Below are 6,692 nucleotides of genomic sequence, written 5' to 3' on the forward strand. Positions count from 1 at the left end.
CTTACGGAACACAATCTCTATTCTTCACATGGGTATTAGCCAGCATAACCTGCACGAGGCCTCTAACAAAGGTGCCAAGACCTCAGCAATAAGCTTCGGTCGTATTAGTCCCGGGCCTCTCTGAGGCACTAGATGCTAAACCTGCTTCCTTGGTGGTGTCACACACAGGACGGGGAGCAGCCAGTCTCTTCCTCACCGCGTCCGGGTATGAGCCATTACACCAGGAGTACTCCCTGCCAGCCCTGCAGCAGCATGTGTGCCAAGGGCAAGTGGCTGGCCACACCCCGGCTATCCCCTCCCAACAGCCCCCCCTCCAACAGCAGAACCCCTGTAGACCTCTTATTGGTCACGGACCGTAAAAGCAGAACAGAAGCAGAGGTTCGCTTATTCTCCGAATGCCTCCAAATATCCAAGATTTCACGCAGAGTCCCTGTTGGACAGACAGCAAAGCTTCTTTGTCGCCAAACATGCAGCTGTCATTCATAGGTGACCCCTAGCCTGATCAGCTGCAATTATCTAAATTTAAATCAATTTGAACTCATAAAAGTGGGGACCAATGTACTCTTGCAATTCATCTGCAAATGAAAAGGTTTTCAATAGATGAACAGTTTCAAGGGGAATATGTGCAGCCTTAGCAAGAAGAAACAAGATTAATTTGTGTCGAGAGAAAGTATCACCCTTTTAAAGTGAATCATAGAGTCACAATCAAATGCATTGAGATACCACTCTGCAAAAGGAGTTGTAGCTGGAACTGACCAACTAATACAGTATTTTTTTACAAAGAAAGAAAAATAACACAGCTCATTTGCATCTAGTTAGGTGTACAGAAGGTTGGTTACGGCTGACAGAGTACAGGTTATTCCTGTCACTGTAAGCTTTACATTCCTGAGGCAGCACAGTTCCTTCAAGGCAGGACAGGAATTTTTTGTTCCTCAGCATGATGGTGATGTTTTGACATTTTTTGTTTGTTTGTTTCCAGACTTCATAACTTCAATGAAGGAATCTGGTGCCTCTTAGTTGCTCAGGACAACATCAGGTTGCCTTTTTTGAGTTCTCATATAGTTCTTAGCTGGAAATACAGAGTCCAGGAAAAAGGACATATAGACAGGAAGGAAATTCATAGTTTCCTTTAAACTAACATCACATTACCCTGGAGTTAAACATAGCTGGAATGTGCTTCATTATGCATGCAGAAGAGAATGCAATACTCTTACCAGACCCAAAATCATTTTAAAATCCCTCATCACTCAGGCCACAAAGGTGGATTTATTAGTTGGCTGAATTTAATTTCTGTGGCTCTTAAGAGGTTACATCTGACCACTATGGGTGGAGTGCTCCCATTGTTGTGTTACCAGAGATAAGATGCTTTTCTCACCCAACTGTTATGGTCTTAAAGGAGCACAACTTGCACCAAAACCACTACGGCTCCTGTGGGCCTGCAGCCGTGGCCAGCACAGCCAGAGCTTTTCTGTGCAGACTGACAGTGCCCCTCCACATGCCACAGCTGAGCTTCCCAGCCACCCACAGACAGAGCCTCTCTTTTGTACTACAAGGAAACCCACAGCAATTCCACATTGGAGCAGGACAGCTGAAAACTATGGAATAAATCCAGCCAGGAGGAACGCCTTGTCATTCAATGATTTGACCCTTTTTCTAGTGGGGAAACCACCACTGTAGCCATGACAGTTTGACCTGGTGAATTCTTAGTCATATTAAAACTGATGTGACCCTGTTAATTTCCAACTTGGCATTTGCTTTCCAGTGCCTGGCTAGATAAATTTTTGAACTTCACAAGAAATCATATGTATATTGTATTTTAGGTATATACATATTAAGCAAAACTGACTGCATTTGCTTTTGTTACTAAACTTGGGGTTATCTGAGTAGTTAGTACAATCAAAAACATGACTACAAGCAGTGTACTGCTCATCAGGATTTTTGCCTGGCATGCTTACAGATTTCTCAATGTTTTTCTCAGTCATTAATGCAGTAAGGCTTTAGCTGACTGATCATTTATTGAATTATTCTAGCTGTCTCCAGTTTATTTAATTTCTATTCCAGTTTCTGCAGCTTGAAATTATTAGGGATAGTTCTAAGAACTTTTCACCCTTCAGCATCACCAAACCATACAGGGTTTTAATCAACTGTCCCCACATCTACTTTAAAGACACAGCACACTTGTTAAATTCATGTAGCAGCAGGACCACCATCTCAATGTTGCCATCAGGAGAGTTGTATGTATAAAATCTCAGGCTACACTTTAGTTTGGTTTACTTGTTTCTTTTCAAAGCACATTTGACAGTGTCCCCCTCAGTAGGGCAGAAGGAATTCGTGTATTGTTGCAGCCACAGAGAATATGATGATAATGCAATTTATTAACCAATTTTTCATGCACTAATCTAAAATGCATGCTTGCTTGCTATAGAAAGTTTGCAAATGTAATTACCAATGCACTTAACTATGAAACACCAAGATGCCAAAAATATTGTTAAATATGCAACAAGTAAAGCAAGTCTCTGAATGTTTCCTCAGACTGTGAGCAATGCACAAATCAGCTGGTGAATCTTGCATCCAGAATTTGTTGGTACTTCTCATAATTTCTGTGATGGAGTTAAAGACAGTAAATAATATTCAAATTTGTCTAATTTTGGTCCCTAATGCATTTAAAGGGAACAAGGAAGTAAACATTTGTTAAGCAGTGGAACTATAAAGCTTAGGGTTTTTTAAATGGAAAAATAAAAACTTTTCCTCTGCAATTACTTTTCCACACAAAATAACCATAACATCTTAGTGACTCACACAGAAAAATAATATCAACAAAACAAGCTTGCAGTAAGCTTGTAAAAAACACCATGTAACACTTAACTGTCACATGGTCTGTTTTTTTATAGCTATGTAGGGCCAGATTATCCCTGAGCTCATTTTAGCAAGCACTAGCCATCATCAGTACTAAGCATCCATCAGGAGTCCCACACTGACAAGGACCACGTGTTTCACTTCTGAAGGGAACAGAAGTAACAAACTCCTCCCCAGTGCCTGGCCAGTCCCCGTCAGCCCCATTCTGCACTCACAATAACTGGGGGTGACATGACACCCACTCCCTGCCCCCTGGCTGATGCAGCCCTGTCTGGGACAAAAGGAAGCAGTGGAATAGGACACACCTCCTTCCAAATCTCTTTCCTACACGCACATGTATCTGGACACACGACACCACGGGTATCATCCTTGTAGGCTGCCGACTTGGGCAGGATGCTCATTTACTTAGACTGCGTTCACAAGCGGGTTCTGTACATCCCCCCCGTGTGGGCGCTGGGTGCCCAGCACTACCCCTTCTGTGCCACGCCTGTCCTGTGTCACCATGGCTCTCCACCTCCCCTTGGTTATGTGGACATCTAAAAGCAGACAGCAATTCAAGTAATTTATTACTTTAACTAGCCCAGGTATTATCAAATGGCAGAATCTGAGAATATGAGGAAGCCTTCAAGGTGAGCCAGAGCCAGCCAGCTGGGACAGAAATACAGCCAACAGGTATTATGACAACATACTAGAGCTAAACCTCTGTGTCTACAAGCCACAAAGGCAGAAGTTGACCCTATTTTCTTAACAGAAAGCATAAGGCAAAGCTGAGGATGTTTATTGTAGAGGTGCTGTACACAGCAGAACTTGCTCCAGCGATTTAGCAACAAGTTATGGGATGAACAAGAGGAAAAGTTAAGTTTTTCTCTCCCTCACATTCAAAGCTAGTGAAAAGAGGGAAAAAAAAGATAAGCCAGGAGAGAGGATACAAGAACAGGACGAGGTCAGGGGAGTGGACTGTCCAGGTTTATGCTGATCCTGAGAGTGACTAACAGCAGTTCCCTAGGGATGGGCAAAGAAAGGCATTGGGATGTAAGAGCTGCTTCTCAACAACTGCCAAGCACCTTCCAGCCACCTGCCAGCAGCTTGGGGGACCTGCTCTCTTCCAGTTTTTGAAGGTTTTGACTTCTGTGTGTTTCTCCTCTCGCTCCTAAAACGATGCAGCATTTTGCCATCAGCTACATCCTTGGCCAAACTTAATTCCAGACTATACAGGAGAAAAAACACCACTTTTCCTGCCTGCTGAGCTTGCCCCCTGTTAGTGTCCTCTAGTTTTGATACAAGATGAGACTGTGAATGATCAATTACTATTTGTCTCTCCATGTCACCACAGACTCTAGAGATCACCACCTTCTCCCCTGCCAGGCTGCTGGGTCTGTACCTCTACTTGCCCCAGCTCTGCTGTGCTTTCTTGAGTTGGGGGAAGAAACCTAGACAGTATGCAAGTCTGGGGTGCAGCGCATTTTAAACAGAGGCAGAGTTGTGCTTCATGGTTTCTTTACTCCTCCCCAGTAATTCACAGCACTTTCTTCTGCTGTTTTTGTCACTACTGAACACTGAAGCTGATGGCTAATGGATTATTACCCCAAGCAGCCAACACACACCCCCCTGTCCATCACTGTGTATATGGAACTCTGATTTTTGCATAACTTTATTTAAAGTGAGTTTCACCACTTCAGTAGCCACCTGTTCTTCATCATAAGTCCTTCTTGCTTAGTATCTGTCCTTCCTCTTTGTTATCCTGAACAATTCTGTATCATCAGCAGTTGGTCTCCTCAGTGTCTCCCCCTTTTTTCAGATCATTTCCAAATGTATTGAACACCATTGGTATAATCACACTATCAAGAAAACCTGCTTCAGCTGTCCAAATGCTCAAGTTCTACTTGCATTATTTCTTTCAGATTGTTGAAGCAACGGCCTCAACCCATGGCAGGAGCTCTAAACCAAGGAATAAGTATGCTGTGAACAGAAATTACTTGATGTCCTTAAACATAAGCCAGTCTATCTAAATTAGCCCGCACATGACTTATGTAAGTCAAGAGTCAGACTGCAGGGGCTCAGCATACCTGATGCTGAATTACCACATGAATGAGAAATTACTTTCCAGTTTAGGATCACCAGAACAGTTGTGTTAACTTCAAAATGATATAAACCAGCCACCACCAGCAAATAGTACAAAATTTTAATTGCAAGTTAAATACACTGCTGTAAATTACTGGATTAAAAAAAAAAAATAATAATTTGAACCACAAAAAGGTTCTTTTTAGGTTTATTTCATCTCCATGTAGTTCCACTGCAATTAATCCCTCTAGATAATTTTGAATTTCTTCAGTAAAATAGCTGTGCCTCCTGTGCAGGATGTCAGCAGTTGATTTTAAAGTGAGAACATAACTTTCACTGTAATTTCCTCTAAATGAGGCTACTCACTTAGAACAATTTGGCTCCAAGTTTTCTAACCTGCAGATTTTTCCTCTGCACAAAGTCCTTCTGTGGAGTTATCTCTACACAGGACGAGAGTCTCTGCTAAGCTACAAAGCCATAAAGATCTACATCAGCACAAAGTGAGAGCACAGTGCTGTTCAAACCTGCTGCTGTTCCATCAGGTGATGCTGTGCAACAGACAGATGGAGAAATGTTCCTGCTTGCCACAGAAGTGAGTCTGCCCTCTTTCTTAATTCACATATTAAACCCTTTTCTTACTGGAAAACGTTATGTACTTTTACTTTCAGAATGTCTAAGAGATCAAAAAAGGAATTCAGTTCCACTTCCCCAAGTTCTCTCTTCTTGAGTACCAGCAGACTACATCAAAAGCTTCAGCACAGAACAGTTACCCCCTGTCTCAATACTAAGAAGCTGCTAAGCTCTTTACAGGGATATCACTGAAGTGTGGTCTCTGCAGCTATCCACAAATGCCTTCTTCAAGTTGCTGTCAGAAGCAGGACTCTGCTGTTTACAAACGAACAGACTGAAGCATGTGTGTGTATGTATGTATGTACATATAGGTTAAGCAATTCTATAGTCATGCAATCAGTACTGCAGGAATGAGGGCAAAACAATTCTCAACTCCCAGTGCCCTCTTGCCCTCCTCACTCCCCATGACCTCCTCCTCTGTCACATCGCAGGCAACAGTAAACTGTGCTTTGCATAATATGGATATCAAGAAGAACCTGTTCTCTCAGTTTGTTCAGATATCCCATTTGTTTTAATTTAAGTAGTGATAATAGCAATTTAAATGTTTGCTTTTTATAATACTTAAGTTTGTTGCCCTTAACATAGCTTTTTTGTTTTATGTTCACCCCATTAAAATATTTGAGTAGTTCCTTGTATGAAAGAATATTAAAACACTTTAACTCAGAAACCATGTGAAAATTTCTAATAATTTTGAATCTCAAACCACTGCAGCACTTAATGGGTTGACTCTGGATAACATTACAAAACGTTGTTATGCAAGATAAACTCCTCTAATCCTGTACTGAGCAGGTACAGCTCTTAGCAAACAGTAAAAATAAGGTAGTGCCTGCACAGCTGAAGTACCTGCTGCACATGCTAACTTAATGTATTATTGCTAGAAAGTGATGCTCTAGTGCAATACTGTCCAAAAAGGTGAACTCCTCCCACCCCCCTAACAATCCTCTCCACGTGCCAAAATTAATTTCCTTTCAGACTTGCACGGAGAACATCATTTCATCATAAAAATGGCTTAAAAAATTAAATAAGAGCTTGAAGCATAGTCAATTGTTTAAAGCAGAATGGAGCTGCAAGTTCTAGTTAAACCTATGGCCAAGGGAGAGTCAGTCCAGGAGAATTTACTTTAAAACCCTTTTCAAATACATTTC

This window comes from Merops nubicus, unplaced genomic scaffold (assembly GCF_000691845.1).
Source record: "Merops nubicus isolate BGI_N331 unplaced genomic scaffold, ASM69184v1 scaffold44999, whole genome shotgun sequence".
NCBI lineage: Eukaryota > Metazoa > Chordata > Aves > Coraciiformes > Meropidae > Merops > Merops nubicus.